Genomic DNA, 17,486 nt, shown 5'->3' with positions numbered 1-17,486 from the left:
CTCTCTCTCTCTCTCTCTCTCTCTCTCTCTCTCTCTCTCTCTCTCTCTCTCTCTCTCTGTGTGTGTGTGTGTGTGTGTGTGTGTGTGTGTGTGTGTGTGTGTGTCCCTGTTTTTCTCTCGCTTTTCCCACCATTGAGGATGTTGGGCTTCAAGCACAGGGCTTGTATGAGCAGGAGGAAAGAGTGTGTTCCCAGCTCTGGCGTGTAAGTATTACTGGATGAAGAATGGTGGGAAAGGTAGAGTAGGTTAGAACCACGCCTCCCACTCTCTTTGGCAGAAACAAGTGTCTCAAAGCCCACTTCTCAGTTTAAAGCAGTGGTTCTCAACCTATGGGTCAAAACCCCTTTGGAGGTTGCATATCAGATATCCTGCATATCAGATACTTACATTGTGATTTGTAACAGTAGCAAAATTACAGTTAGGGAGTAGCAACAAAATAATTTTATGGTTGGGGGTCACCACAACATGAGGAACTGTATTAAAGGGTCTCAGTGTTAGAAAGGGTGAGAAACCCTGCTTTAACGGGAAACCAGATTTGGATGGCTGATCGAGGTCTCAAATTCTTTTGTTATTGTCTCCTCTTACCACCATATCCTTACTGGAACATTCTACTTCATCAATACTATTGAGTTACCTACATGAGGAAAATGGTTTAATTAAGACAGACAGTAACAGTTTTCAGCATTTCGGGGCTTTACATCTTTAACACTGCAATCTTCAACTTGTAAATTCTTAGAGGTACATTCTTATGAAGGGTGGGGACACAAGAGGGCAGTAAGTTAAGGTTTCTATAGACCAGTCTTGGAAGAAGTACTCTGTACTTAATGCCAAAAGATGGCCCATATCTAGACAGATGACCACACTTCCCTGCAAAGTGAACTACGAATAGGAACCAGCTGAATGCCAGGAAGGAGAAAGGGATTTGGTGGCCACCTAGTCAGTCTCAGAGAGCAGCAAAAGGGTAGGTCAGCCCAGATCTCTACAGACTCACAGTACAGAAAAGAGCAAACTGGCACCACAATGGAAGGATTAATGTGCAAGGCAGAAGTGAGAAAGGCTGGGAGGCTTACAAATATGAGGAGGATCAGACATTGGAGAGTCTCTGCAGCAGCTGTCAGGCTATGGAGAGGTTATTGTATCTCACTGAATGACCTTTTTGCAACAATTATACAGGTAAAGAGACATGTGAATTTAGGTACACGGTCAAAACATAGACTCAAATACCCTGCCCCTCTGATCATAGGCAGACCCAACCAGCCCTTTATTTTTCCATCTTTACATCCTAACAAGACCACAACAACCCACACATTCTCTACAGACAGAACAGAATAGAGGCGTGTCTTTAATACACGTAAATATGGTTGCTCACAGTGAAAGTGTAATTGTGATCTTTCCTATTCTCTACCTTTAATTTCAAAGCAGAAAATCAATAAACTAAGAATTTTGTGACAAAGTCATAGATGGATAGAAACACAATCACATTATCAAGGGTCATAAAGGGGAAAGAGACACTTAATTCCTAAAAGGTCTTTAAGTGGCTGGAGAGATGGTTCATCAGTCAAGAGTATTGGCTGCTCTTCTAGAGGTCCAAGGTCTAATTCTCAGCACCCATATAGCAGCTCACAATGGTCTGTAACTGCAGTTTATGTGGTTCAACAATCTCTTCTGGCCTCCACTGGCATCAGGCATGAAGGTGGTATACACACACACACACACACACACACACACACACACACACACACACACATATACAAGCAAAACAACATACATATTTTCTTTAATTTTAAGAGGCATTAAATTGTGTGTGTGTGTGTGTGTGTGTGTGAAAGAGAGACAGAGAGAGAGAGAGAGAGGGAGAGAGAGAGAGAGAGAGAGAGAGAGAGAGAGAGAGAGAGAGAGAGAGAGAGAGAGAGAGAGATGTGCAAGTGGCTATGAAGACCAAAGAGGGCATCAGATCTCTTGGAGCAAAGTTACAGGCATTTTAAACAACTTGACGTGAGTGCTGGGAACTGAACTCAGGTCCTTTGGAAGCACAAAAAGTGCTCTTAACACACTGAGCCACCACTGGAGCCCCCAGAAGAACCTTTCTGTATTGCCTGCCAACTTCTTGCCCTGTTAATTTATTTCAAGAAGAGCATCTGAGCATATGAGTCAGTGTTAGGATTGAAGACGGATCAGAAACAGAGCAAACAACAGTTTTGTCCATAGTGAGTTCAAAGCCCAGCCAAGAAGTAAGGCAACAGGATTCTATTCTCAGGGGATAGTGGGCTGTGTCAGAGGGCTTGACAGCAGACAGGGCTGAGACAGAAGGAGAACTCCATGACTGATGTCCAGTCCAGCAGCTTCTTCAGCTGAACACAGAACTTGGAGAATTAGATGATGTATATAGAGTTTTCTCTTTCCAAAATAAAGCACACATATATGACATATGCACAATATTTTACTTACATCAGACTTAATCTATATGACGGTTCTTCATAAATTTGTTGAAAATATGTGTACTAAGCTTTCTCTCCCTCGCTGTTCAAAGTGTTGAGAGGAGAGCTGTGGAAAGGGAAGATAAAAAGCCAGTGAGGTGGCCCGGTGGGTAGAGGAACTGACTGCTTAACCTTAAAACCTGAGCTTGATCCTCAGGCCCCATAGGGGGGAGAGAGAGAGAGAGAGAGAGAGAGAGAGAGAGAGAGAGAGAGAGAGAGAGAGAGAGAGAGAGAGAGAGAGGAGATCCCCACACATTGTCCTCTGACCTCCCTGTGTACACCGGGGCATGTGTGCAACACACACACACACACACACACACACACACACACACACACGTATGTATACGTAAAAGGAAAATGTCTCTGTCTCTGCAAAGTTGACATTTCAGAGGTTAAGGAACAGCTGGGTCTATAGTTATGTATGTCCATGAGAGGAATAGAGCTGATGGGGGTGGAGAGGGAGGAAGGTCTCAGGAGTTGGGGAGACAAGGGGCCAATGGGGGAGGGGCATTTTTAAATAAGATGATTGGGGATGGATTTGCAGAGCCCTAAGGGCACTTTTTTTTTTTTTTTTGAGACAGGGTATCTCTGTGTAGTTTTGGTGGCTGTCCTGGATCTCACTCTGTACACCAGGCTGGCCTCGAACTCACAGAGATCCACCTGGCTCTGCCTCCTGAGTGCTGGGATTAAAGGTGTGCGCCACCACCCCCCGGCCTAAGGACATGTTTAAAGAATGTTGTTAGATGAGCATTGCCCGCTTGGCTGCCTGTGCGCAGAGTGTTGTATATCAAGTGACTGCCAAGCATCAACAATGTGGAAGCTGGGGCCTGAGAAAGGAGGCGGTGTGCTGAGCGTGTGCTCCCAGGACAAACCCTGGGACCCCAGGAAACCAGACAGCGGTGTGAGACAGCTTATTTGACGCTGAAAGAAGATAATTCTTTCCACTGCCCTCTTTTATGTGACAAATAATTCAACTGAATAACAAAACGAGTAACAGCAATTACTAGATGAGAAATAGGCAGAGTAAATGCGGTCTTCCACTGTATTTTGTATATATGATATGACAGCCGATAGAAATTCTTAAATGAACATCACTATGCAAAAAGAAGTAATTTATTCTTTTTGACTGTGCTCAAGGTGTTTTTCTAAAAGGAGAAAAAATGTCTATTGTAATGAAGAGCAATACTGAAACAACCGATAACTACGTTTTAGTAAAAGTATAATTCCTTCCAAAAGTAAAGCCTGGACAGTTACTAGATCATCACATTGATGGGACATTTTCTTTCATAACCTACTGTCTACTTTAAAAAAATTCAAATGGTCCAGTGGGATAGCTCAACTTGTAAAGGGATAGCTCAGCCTGACAACCTGGCTTCAACCCCTGGATCCCACACGGTGGGAAGGAGAAAGCAGACTTCCATGCATTGCTCTCTGACCTCTACACACACACACACACACACACACACACACACACACACACACACACACACACACGAAGTGGGGAGAATAAATGATTCTTTTAAAGTAAATACTTGAGGGGCTGGAGAGATGGCTCAGAGGTTAAGAGCACTGACTGCTCTTCCAGAGGTCCTGAGTTCAATTCCCAGCAACCACATGGTGGCTCACAACCATCTGTAATGAGATCTGGTGCCCTCTTCTGGCCTGCAGACATACATGCAGGAGGAACACTGCATACATAATAAAATAATTTTAAAATAAATTTTAAAAATAAATAAATTCTTGGCCGGGCGGTGGTGGCGCACGCCTTTAATCCCAGCACTCGGGAGGCAGAGCCAGGTGGATCTCCGTGAGTTCAAGGCCAGCCTGGGCTACCAAGTGAGTTCCAGGAAAGGCGCAAAGCTACACAGAGAAACCCTGTCTCGAAAAACCAAAAAAAAATAAATAAACAAAATAAAATAAAAATAAATAAATAAATTCTTGAAAAAATATAACTTCAAAGATAATATTTAAGCTCAGTAATATATTTCAAGGTATGAACTGAAATTTGTATTTAATCATACAAAAATATTACGACTCATATTATCCTTTTATCCTAATTTTTAAAGAGGAGCTTTGAAGAAAAATCTGTACAACTAAATTGTCCAACTAGATGTCCAGAGGATGGACATCTGAGCTGTCTAGTTGAGGAATTGGATCTTGTATAGTCATCAAAAACATCCCTTGGTGGAACCTTACCAGATCGCAACCTCTTCCACTTTCCTGGGCTCAGTTCCACCTCCAAGTGAAAAATCATTGCACAGGAAGCCCTGTCCTCGTCTCAACTTGAGACCCAGAGGTGATCAAGACTTGCCCTTGAGCTCAGTTTCCTGGAGATGCACTCTTGAACCCAAACCTTTTTCAAAAATGTGTTTTCACTCTTAATTAATGCATCCCCATACATATTCATGGAGTAGTGTGAGGCATTTCAATACCTGTGTAGAAATCAGACAGTGTAATTGGCCTTATCTGTCACTTCAGGAATCTGTCTATCATTTTTTATATTAATCTTCTTTGGAAGATATTTTGAAATACACAACTAACTTTTTGTCAACCCTGTCCTGTTGGGCTAGACAACACTAGAAGTTATTGCTCTATCCACCTACATGTCTGTTCCGATCTCTCTCCCGGGCACCCTTTCCATGTTTTGATAATTTTCTACTCTACTTCTCAGTTCTCTGGGATCAACTTCCATATGTGAGAGGCTCTTGACCTCTATATACTTTCCTCATTTGGTTTAATCTAACAACCTCCTGTCTATCTACGTTGCAGGTCATGATAAAATCGCATCCTTTGTGGGGCTGAATGATACTCTGTGGTGCAACATGCATGTTTTATTAACTCACCTGCTGAACACCTAGGTTGATTCCATAACTTGGTGAATAGAGCTGCAATAGAAATCTGAGTTTGACGCCTCTTCCACATTCTGTCTTTGGGGTCGCTACACTATAAACTAGTGCTATCCGAGTCCAAATCTTATGTGTTCTTCACATGTCACGGAGCTTGAGAAGTTCACCTCTCACTGCCAGATCCAGGCTTGATTTCCACTGTTAAATGTATGTGCCTTGGTGTATGCCCTGTACTTGCTTAGCCGTCTCCTCCGAGTTCTCTTCCTTCTGTAAAATCTGGTTGGAGATTTCTTTCCAGAGTTTTTGTGTTTGAAAGTGGCTGATCATTGACATAGTTGTAGCTTCTACTAGAAAACAAGGAAGCCCGGGGTCTGCTGATTACAGTAGAAGGAACTAAGGGGAAGCAGTGTTCCACTTACAGGAAGGGCTCCCTCCCTCTGTGTCACTGCTTTCTCTGGGGCTCTCATTTCTGTACCTATTCTAGGCATGGCTGCCCTTCCTGCTTCCTCCACCAGGGCAGACACAGGACTTGGGGAGCTGACTTATCATTTTATGGCTCTCCAGAGAGTCAAGTTCCACAACTCGGGTTTAATCCTTATGCTATGCTTGGTTTTCGTTATAAGATGGGGCTCTGCACTCCCCAGATACTGTTAATCCACTGTGCATCACTGAAGTGGTTCTTCTCATCTTATTACTTATGCTCAGAATTTTTAAATCACTGACCCTTTAGTCACCAAGTAGATATTAATTGTTTTGCCTTCTTATGGAATCAGTTCTGTTTTCTACATTCTTTATATATCCAGAGTTAGGCCTCTCTCACTGTCCAGCAGGCTTACCAGCTGTGCTTTGAGAATTATCCTGGTGGCACCCAACCCAAGGTAATAAGAGCCCACCACATTCAATGAGCAATCCATTCACCATCAGACCTAAGAATCTAACCCAGGGAAAGGCAATTGTGGCGGGCACTCAGTACATACCGTAAGAGTGGATGACCCCATTTCCACCTGTAATCTGCTTGTCCTTGGCTTGGTCAGCGGCAGAATGAAAACCCAACATGGTACATGTTGTCTGTTGTCTGCTCAGGTCTCCTTAGAAGCCTTGGGTGCCGAATACTAGCAGATTTTCTTCGGGTGACCTAGCTCTACAAGGCTTGTTAGATAATTGCCTTGGAGCCCTTTGGCTTGGTTCCCTTTATTGTACCAATAAGTGCCAGGAATTTACTCTTTATCCATAAGCCTAAGCAGCTTCAAGCCAATGGCTGATGGAGGCAGAAGTCCTAAGGCCTACTCCTTTGCTAAGAACTGGAAGAGACTGAAATGGAGCCTGCATTATAAGCCTCCCTAGTAATATTCAGAATCCAAACTTGGAATTGCTTTCTTGTTTGATTAGCTCCCACTCTCACCAAGTTCTTCTGGGACACTTCCTCAGATAAATCCACAGGACTCCAGCTTCAGAAAAGCATGTTTCCACCTCACTGTCCAGGTAGACATCATTAATCTGCTTTCTCTTTGGGAGGAAAGCTGCCAATCATATGGGCAGTTTCCATCACTCTACTCTCTTTCTTGATTCTTAGTCTCCAACTCTGAAGCCTCAAGTTTCTTCTCTCCCTAATGTAAACATTTCTATGCAACTCTGATGGATATAACATGACCCTGCCTTCTGATGAAGTGATTAGAATAGTTACACAGGAATTTGATATCTTATTTTATGCTGCTGGAAATGTATTGAGCACTATTAGCCCTCCAGTAAGCATGTGCCACATTTCCTCATGCTCTGTGCATTCAACGACACAAGAATAGAATCTCTATTTTATTTACTTATTCTAAAGGGCTTTCAGTATGATAAACCACAAGAATAAATCTACTCACCTGCTAGTTGTGTGGCTGTGGCTTGACTAACGAGAATAGCAAGTGTCAAGAAGAGTGACCGGCCAATGTTAACTGTACTTGTCAGGTAAGTCACCAACCTGAGTCTGACCTGGCCCAAAAGATGCCGGGTGCTGGCCGCCCCTTCCCTTGGTTGGCACTAAACTCATCTTTCTGCTCGGGCTGCTGCTACCCAAAACACCAGCAACCAGAGATGAGTGAAAGTTGCAGAACAGAGAGTAAAATTGATGTTGCCTCCGCCACAGGAAGATCCAGGGTCCAAATGCACTTTCCAATGGCAAAACCCCCAGAAAGAAAACAGCTGGGATGACCTATGTGGCTATAAAGGCTGAAAACACACGTAACTGAGACTCAGAATCTGTCCTGAAAATATAAAGCTCGGTGTTGCTGTCCCAACACAAACTGACTTCTTACGAATCAGTTGTGAGTAACCTAACCTGCAACAGAGTTCTTGCATTAGTTCTCAGCTATCCTGAAGAATGAATGCCAAGTACTGGACCCCTCCGGGTTTCTGCTGCTGACATGTGGCAGTGCCTTTTCACAGAACTCACTAGGAGAATTCACGGGAGATGTTGTGGTCAAGAACACACTACTTAGAGCCAGAGCAAAGGGTGGGGATCAACAGGCTTATCTATGGGAGAGAAATTTGTCAATGAGATTCCTCACCTGGAATATAATAATATTCCTGCCTTATAATATAGACAATGCAAGATGACAAATAGCATTTCCAATATATACACACACCCCAAAGTTCTTTCAAAGCAAGGTAAGTCAGCAGGGAAAATTGTAAATGAGTCTCAACAGGGACTGATGCACATTTAAAGACAACCATTTAGTTATTCTTTTAGCCCTAAGTCCCTGCACTTGAGTTCTCAGAATCACCTGGGGAGCCTGATGAAGACACAGCTCTGCAGGATCCAGCGCACTGACTCCAACTGTCTGTTTGAAGCTGGGCCAGGAGTTTATTTCTAACAAGCTCCTTGGGGATTTTCATGTTGGGTCGAGTTTGAGAACCGTGTTCCAGAAGGAAGCTGACGGGTTGCTATAAACTCTTCCCTGGAGTGAATGAGCTGACTCACAGTGTGGGAGCAAAGAGGCCACGTAAACATTACTTAAAACTATGCCTGGTACGTCTGGATGCTTTGCCCAAGCCCTGCCTCTCCCAGGACATCTGTGCTCTTGTAGAGGTCCGGGAAGGGTTAGTTTAGCATATAGTTCTTCAGGTGATGGAAGGAGAGACTGAAAATGAAGTCTAGAAAATAATCAGCTATTTTGAAGTGCAAGTAGTTCATTCTGGAAATAAAAACTGGCCTATCGTTATATTTTATTTTAAATAAGAATACCCAAACTATGTTTCAGAAAATAGTAACTTTAAACAGCTAGAGAAACCCGGACTGCTACATTTTCAATAAAGGGAGAATTGTGTGCATTCAGCCATATACTTCTGTAATGTGTTAATCAATTCATTCATTCTTCACTTACACATTCTTTTATTTACTCTTTTATTGATTCACACAGCAGATGGAATGGCTATTCGATGGACCAGAGCAAGACTTGAGAAAACTCCTTATAGCCCGAGAGATGAAAGAAAATAAATTGTGTGGCATTTTCTCTTCTTTGATTTTTTTTTTGTAGTTATAAATAAGGTGACAATGAATGTTCCAGCACCAAATAGCCAAGAAAACGACAACACGGAGTTAGTGACCATTTCATCCAAATTACAAATCAAAATAAAACTAAACTAAATTTAAAGTCAGGCCCGTCTAAATTCTTTTTATCCTTTGAATTCTATATGCCATCGTTCAAAAGGGATATTTTTAAGATGACTTCCAACAATGTATCGGGTGCCAGTGCCCCACCCCCATACCCTGCTGTTGATCCGTACGTACACTGTAAGCCGATTACCCGTGAAGTTCCCTCCTCATGGTGAGAAGATGAATGTGGGACCACATAAACCTGGGGTTCTCAAGTATGCCTCTCGGTATACAGCCCCAGCTGGAATCTAAGATCCACTGAGGGAGACCTCAAGCCTGCAAAGCTGTCCCCAGATGAAACTGGTTTCCAATCAGTCATGCCCTGTGCCTGAATTCTTTGTGTTGTTTATTTTTAACCAATTCTCAGGGCTAGGCTTTGGCTAGACCAAGAGGAAGCTGGCTCGGCATTGAGTTTCAGCCAGCTGATGAGCCACCCTCCTCCTGCGCTGCCAGTCCTGAGACTGAGCGTGGCCTTGCTGCTTGGGAGTGCTTCTTCGGAACATGCGCTCCCTGGGTGCTCTTCGGCTGACCTCTGCTCTATCAGAACTCACATTTTGTGGAAGTCTCCTCCTTCCTAGCATTGTATTTTACAGTCCTGTGGCCCCCTAAACCTAGCATGGTGGTCCAAAACAAGACGGCAGAAACCTCCGCTCCATAGCCCCTCCTGAGTCATTGAGAAGGTCACAGAAGCCCCTCACGTGGGATGTAAAACGTTGTCTTAGGCGGAGCATGACTTCCCTCCCCTGACTTCTGCTGAAGGCACTAGGTCATTGTCATCACTTGGAGGTGATCACCTTCCATGGTCAAGCATGTGTGAGTTTTGCCTGACCCTGAGATTGATTGATAGGGATCCCGGGACTCTGTGATATGTGTGTTTACTTGGTCATCTTTCACCTTTATGCACCAGGTGGTGAGGGTTTAGATTCCCTCCACTCTGCTTTTATTACATTCTGATATGCAGACCACAGACCATAGGATAAATCTTACATTCATCCCCTTTCTCCGTCTCTCTCCCACCTGTGCATGGGCAGGGCAGTGGGGGAATGTGTGTGTGTGTATGGTGTGTGTGGGTGTGGTGTGGTGTGGGTGTGGTGTGTGTATATGTGGTAGGTGGTGTGTGTGATATATGTGTGTGTGTGTGTGTGTGGTGTGTGTGTGTGTGTGTGTGTGTGTGTGTGTGTGTGTGTTTTACTCATGGCTTTTGCTTCCTTAGACATCTATGAAATTTCCTCAAAGTGAGGTGAAATCAGAGAACAGAATAAAAGTGCCTGCCCTTCTGCCCTTGAACTTTGCCCTCAATTCCTTTATAGGCCTTACTTGGCTTTTAAATAAGCTGGTTTACTTCGATTGTTTCTTTGGGTTGAGTATTTTCCTATGAAAGCCCTTGCATCCTTATTAAAAACCATATGTCTTATACATATTGAGACAGTCTCTGTAGTAGCTGCTTAGCTTTCCAGTTCTATACCACGCTTCCACACCCTCACTCCATCAATGAAAAGCCACGCGCATGAGACACAAGACTACAATCTCTGTGCTTTGCCTTTATGGTTGATTTTATTCATAGTGCTATTGTTTGAGTTAAGCTTCTTTGTACTGGATGGAAAACAGATGTTCATAGACAAAGGAAGAAAAATCAATTGGCAGAATACCCCAGATTACACTTTTTTATTCCACCATGTCACAGCTGCTCACTGAGCATGACCTCGTGCTAGAGGTAGAGCAGGAAGAAGACATGATGCTGGCTGGGACCCCATCCTCAAAGATTGTGCTTTCTAGTCAAAGTTGGGGTTAGTGGGAGGAGCAGAAGCTGTGACACCTTAAGAGCACACATGCAAGGTTAAAATGTAGAGCTGTACAAGAAGGCTGTGCGTAGGATGTGACGGGTGTTGCAGACTAAAGGGCCCCGCTCCAGTGTTGCAGACAAAAGGACACCCCACTCCAGGGAGCCATTCTCATCAGATATGAAGAGATAGGTGGGATTTGGATGTGTGGAAACTCGAGTAAGAATTGCTGGTTCCTTGGATAGAGTGTGAGCCGGGGCATTAGGCTGGGAAAGTGAGCACTGGTTCTGGAAAGAGAAAGTTGAGTTTACAACAACAGGAAGTCCAAGAAGGGGATAAATCTGAAATGAGACCGTAGCTGGGCAGGACAAAGGACCTTGAATTCCTTAGTGAGCAAGGTGTACTTTATATGGCAGGTAATTTAGATCAGCAAGCATTTCTACCGTGGACACAGCATCATCAGATTTAGACAGTAGAACTCAACACGAATCTGAAGGAGAAAGAGGAGAGCTGTCAGTCAGGAAGTCAGTATAGACGCTCTTGTAGTCAGGAAGTGACTGAAGCCCTGGCAGAGAGGAATTTCTGCACACAGGGCACTGCCAAGAGAGGGCTTGAGACCTAGAGCCTCAGTGAAGGGGGATGGATGGCACTCTTCATAGCTCACTTGTTTTTGTGTGCATCTCAAAACCCCTTGATGACAGTTCGGGTTTGTAGTATGATGTGAAAGGTGTCCCCACAATTACTCAGTGCATACTGCAACTGAAGGAGTAAGGCTCTCTGCCCACAGCTACAAGCACAACACTGTCCCTAATAATACATGTGTGGCCTTTACCACAACACAGCCATCAGACATCCATAGAGCCAACACCACAAAGTGGGGAGGGAAGGAGGGAGGAAGGGAGGGAGGGAGGGAGGGAGGGAGGGAGGGAGGGAGGGAGGGAGGGAGGGAGGAGACAGCATGGGAACAGAGCTGAAAGTCTGGATGGCTTCTGGAGAGCTTTGTATTCGAATGTGGACCAAGCTCAACAATAATATGCATTCTCTTTGCCAGTGGATCAGCTAATTTGACCAGCAGAATCTGGCTACTGATGGACACTATGAAGATCTTGATTTAGAAGCCGTAAGACCTGGATTTGAGACTCAGCTCATTGATTTCCTCATGAAGTGCCCTGAAACAGTCTCTTTCTATCACAGTCACTTAAGGGCTGTGTAAATATGGTGCAGATAACAAACCAAACGGGACCGCCATATAAAAGGGCCAAGAAGGGCTTTTTGGAAGAAGTGGTATGTGGCTGAAATGTGCAGGAGGAACGGCTCTGGGCCTGAAGAACGTTGAATAAGAGAGGTCAAGACAGAGAAGAGGGCAGACACACTCTTCCTGACACTCTTCCTCGGGCGATGTATTGGTGACTTTCCTGTTGCCGTGGTAAAAACACTATGACTAAGGCAATTTGCCCCTGTAGCCATGTCGGGGGAAAGCAGGTGATGATTGAGGTTCAGGGTGTTGGCCCACCAGGAGGCAACCCTCTAGTGGATAATTCTCGGGTGGGTAAGGCCCTCTGAGACCCCAGACCCCAGAAGGTCTTCTGCTTCTGCTCAGTCTTTGCATATTTGCTGCTGCTGTCTTTGATATCTGAGTGGTTGAATTGGGTGGAGAAATTCTCCACTGAGGTAATGTGTTTATCTCATGGAAACATCCTGTTCTATTGCACATTTTTACCTGTGTTATTATAAAGATGACTTCCTCCCTAAGCTGTACCGTCTAATTGATAATAATGTTAGCTTATACAGTGCCTTGATGAATAAAAGTAAATACAAGGATATGTTTCACTGTGAGTTCCACCTCAGGAGCTGATTTAGATCACAGCTCAGGTCATTGATTAGGAGAATAATTGAATTCTCTGGAAGTCAGGCTGGCCCCAATTCTCTTAACGCAAAAAGATACAGTTACAGGTCTCAATGTGCAATCATTTGGCTGAAACAAAGCCTTGTAATGACTTCAGGTTAGATCAGATGTTTTGACAATAACTTTAAGATGAAAAAAAAAACACGGAGAACAATCTAATGTTCATAAGGATACATAGCTGAGGTTAAAAATACAAAGCGCCCAACTGTTAAGGTTGGTTGTTGATAAAAGGTGATGATTAACTCCTTGTACATATTCCTGCCCTCAGTCTCCTGATATAAGATGCTATTGAGAAATGGGTATACATCCTGAGGGCCTAAAGTACAGCCAACTGATTGTCTTTTATGTACAAAAGTTTAGCTTTGTGATTCCTGTAGGATTCCTTGTAAGATTAACTTTCAAGGCAGACGATAGAATTCTTTCTTGGTAACCTCAGCATGCCGCCTGCCAGCAAGAGAGTTGTCTGTGAAAAGATACTTTCTGTCTGCTTATTCTCTGTTGATCTGCAATAAGTTCCTTAGACATAAATGTATATGGGATATTGGGATGGTTTTGTTTTTAATCATGTAAGGGAGATGCAAACCATGCTTCCTGTACTCTGTAGGAATTTAACAAAATCACTGTATGGGATAGAGATTAGAATGAACAGATGATTTTTAGAAGTACCTCGACCTTCAAGAACCCTTGTGGAAAACAACGATTGTTTTGCTGAGGGGGCCTTATAGCCATCCCATGACTTTGGTCACAAGACACCTCAGGCACACCTGGGCCTCTTGTAATATTGTATATTGTACCCAATGCTTAATGAAGAACTAGATTCATGGAGGCAGGTGGTGATCTTCCTCAGTAAGACATGTAAATTAGGTTAGGGACCTTGGTATGAGGAAATATTTTATGTAACAATCTATAAATACGCTTTTGTATGACTGTTCACTCCCGAAGCCAGCCAAATCCAATTGGCCAGATCCAGCCCAGTCAGTCTATCAGAAGAGACTGATGAATAAAGAAGGAAACGATCAAGAGAATGTGCGAGTGTCTTTTTGCCTGACCCCCTCAGATAAAAACGTCCAGTATCCGCCAATGCTGTGGATTTTCCCTTCAAGCCCTGTGCTGCCTAGAGGCTGGTCCTGGAGGCAGCGATATCAACTCGTAGAAGGAGGAGTTTATTTGAGTTTAAGATTCCAGAGGGATGAGTCCATCATGGCAGGGAAGTGTGGCAGCAGCAGGCATGGCAGTTAGAACTGGATGCTAAGGGCTCCCAGCTTGAATCCCAAGCGGGAAGCAGAGAGCAAGCTAGAAACAGCGGCGTTAAGTCTTGACATTCTCAAAGCCCAGCAAGGCCACACCCCCTAAACCTACCCAAACAGCTCCGCCAACTAGGGACCACGTATTTAAACTCCTGACACTAGGAGGGGTGTTCCTCTTCTAAACCACCACGGGGAGCACCAGGCGTGGTGTGCAGGGGAAGGTCTGGAGGCTCACTCCGAAGGCTATCACTGCAGCACTGGAAGAGTTACAGTCTATTAGCTTGAACTGTTTGGGAGGTCCCCAGGCAGTGGGACCGGGACCTGTTCTGCATGAGCTGGCATTTTGGAGCCTGGGGCCTATGCAGGGACACTTTGCTCAGCCTGGGTGAATGGTGGAGGGAACTGGACCTGCCTCGACTGCATCTACCAGACTGAGCTGAATCTCCAGGGGAGTCGTTGCCCTGGAGGAGATAGGAATGGGGGGTGGATTGGGGGGAGGGCAGGAGAAAGGGGGCGGGAGGAGGGAGGACAGGGGAGTCCGTGGCTGATATGTAAAATTAAATTAAATTATAAAATTAAATAATAATAATAAAAGAGTTGCGTTCTCTTCTGGCTATTTGCACATATGTTTAATTTTAAAGAGAATCTTTCTATTGATCACACTTAGAAGGTCATTTGGACAAGTGTAATGGGAACCAAAGGGCAGACGGATGTTGTATGGTGGCAACCTTCAAACATCTTTTTATGCACATGAATTGAGCATAGTTCAAAGCCAAAAGAGAATCTAGATGACCCCGAGAAGCTCTGCAAAGCAGAGGTTGAGCAAATTCTAACAGAAATGTCAGTTTCTGCCGGTGGAGGCTGAAGTCAGAAACCAAGGCTTCCTCTGCCCACAGGAAACGGTTATGACTTTACTCTCAGCTGTGGGAGCTGACCTTTTCTGTGATGGATGGGGCAGTTCCGGAGAACTTCTGTGAGAAACTAAAAACTCTTCCTGGAGGAAATTATACTCATGATGGCAACTGCATTGGATAGTTCCCATGACACCCGCTTTTCTGTGCTCCCAGCTCCTCATCTAGGAGAAAAACAATGTTAAAGAACCCCACAGCAGGGAAACCCGCTGACAGAAGACCTGTGTCTGACTCCAGCCCTCTACCCCTGGCTGCGTGTCCTTGGCTATATGACGAGACTCCGAGAGTGTCTGACGCCTCACCTAAAGGAGGAAGACAGCAGATTTCACCCTGCTTTTCTCCATGATAATGAAGTTTAAACAAGCGAATAAATATTATAAACTACACATCCTGTATGTAAAGCAGGAAGTAATTGCCTCTGTGACATCATGACCGTCTGGAGCTTTGTGACAGATGTTATGTTGACTTGACACTATTGGGATGGACCATATCTATTTGTTAAGAAGAGTGAAAGACTGGGGAGAGGGGAGAGAGAGAGAGAGAGGGGAGAGAGAGAGAGAAAGACAGAGAGACAGAGAGAGAGACAGAGAGAGAGAGAGAGAGAGAGAGAAGAGGAGAGGAGAGGAGAGGAGAGGAGAGGAGAGGAGAGGAGAGGAGAGGAGAGGAGAGGAGAGGAGAGGAGAGGAGAGGAGAGGAGAGATTTTAGCAAACCATGGTTATAGGTTTTACTTGTATCTTCCTTGCGGGCTATTTATTATGGCGCACACTAAACAAAAAGCTCTGAGTCCATTATCACTTTTCCCTCATCACATGAGCAAGTGTGCACATGCACGCTTCTGAAAACACACAAAAGTAGGACACATGTTCGTCTCAGACCTCTGTGCATGTAAGCAGGAGAACCCAGTCTTTGTACTTCTCTGCAGGTTACAGGGGATCCCTCAAATGATCTGTATCATTTGACCAAACCTTTTTTTCCTCCAAGTCTTGGACAGAAAAGTGTACCAGTGGCAGGAAGTGCCACATTCATGTTCAGGACACTTGCTCATGTTTCATACCCTCCCCACTTCAACACATGTCCTATTCTGCCTGTTTGGTCCATATCACAGCATAATGAAGAGACACCGAGGATGCCAAGCCTGACAAAGATCTTGCAGCTAGCTGAGTCTTAGCTGATACTTGATGTGGTAGTTTAAATGCAATTGGGCCCCACAGGCCGATAGGGAGTGGTACTGTTAGGAGGCGTGGCCTTCTTAGAATAGGTGTCCTTGTTGGAGGAAGTGTGCCACTGTGGGGGCGGGCTTTGAGGTCTCATATGCTCAAGCCACGCCCAGAGTGACAGTTGACTTCCTGTTGTCTGCAAATCAAGATGTAGAACTCTCAGCTCACTCTCTAGCACCATATCTGCCTGCACGCCACCATGAACATAATGAACTAAACCTCTGAAAGTGGAAGCCAGCCCCAATTAATTAACGTTTTCCTTTATAAGAGTTGCCATGGCGTCTCTTCACAGCAACAGAACCCACACTAAGACGTGTGACCTCCTTCTCTTTTCACTCTTGGAGAAGTCCCTTGCGTCTCTGATGTCACGGAGTTCAGGCTGTGTGCTCGCCCTGAGGGCAATGGTCATTGTTAGCCTGAAGTTGTCCCTGTGCGTTCTTCATCCCCTCCTCTTCATCTGCCTGCTCAGCACAGTCCTGTCCTTCCCTTGGATGATAACTCTTCAAATACTTAAGTGCAGCTTCCCTAGTTTCGGGGCTTCCCCCAGGCTGACCTTACCTTCCTCTTTTAGTCACTGCTTCTAAGATGTCCCAAAAATAGCCATCAAATTGAGTCCCTTGGCAATGGCTTTTAAGAGTGGGTAACTAGTGAAGAACCAGCCACTCAGCCATCTCCACGCTTCCATTTATAAATTGCTTTCAATGGAACCTCTGAGGACCAAGGCAAGAGCAACTCAAAGTTCAGAAAGACCAACAAATGCTTATATTTTTTTGCTTTTATTTTATATATACCTCTAATTTGGGCCTGGCAGTACACCTGGCATTCATTTAAACAGAGGTCTGTTATTACTAAAGGCTTGCTTCATTCAACCTGTGAGTAAGAAGCCCATTTTCTGCCTAACAGTGAGGTCACGCTGAACAACACCCTGCCCTTCGGGGGTCTTGCAATTGGGAGCTGCTAAGCAGCAGCATGTGGCTTATTTAGGAGATCTGTGTGAGGCCTGGGTCTCCTCATATCTCTTGTTTGGTGAGGATGGTAAGCCCTTCCTTGTGGAGTCCCAGAACTGTACGAACTTAACCAGTTAGTGGGCGCAAAAGCCCTTGGCAGTGGAATCATCTAAGCATGAACTGTCTGTGATATCCTTCTTCATGATTACATTGTAGACCTCCAGAGGCACTCGCCCTCTCTTTTGGAACATAAGAAAATCTGTCAATCTATAAAGACTGTCAGAGCCGCCATATCGGTGGAGAAGCAAACGGAAATATTTCCTTCAGGATCAAGGGGGATAATGAGCCCACAGCCTTGGGACAGGGACTTTTCTACATGCCTTATTTGAAAAGCAGAAGCAATGAGGTATCCTCTGACTAGGAGACACTATGTCCCCCAAATCAGCTGCAGTTATGGAATCCCAAACTCTCACAAGAGCTCAGTGGGGAGAGGAATACTTTGAGGAGCTATAA

Source organism: Peromyscus eremicus, chromosome 12, assembly GCF_949786415.1.
Source record: "Peromyscus eremicus chromosome 12, PerEre_H2_v1, whole genome shotgun sequence".
NCBI lineage: Eukaryota > Metazoa > Chordata > Mammalia > Rodentia > Cricetidae > Peromyscus > Peromyscus eremicus.
Note: the sequence above shows the minus strand (reverse complement) of the source record.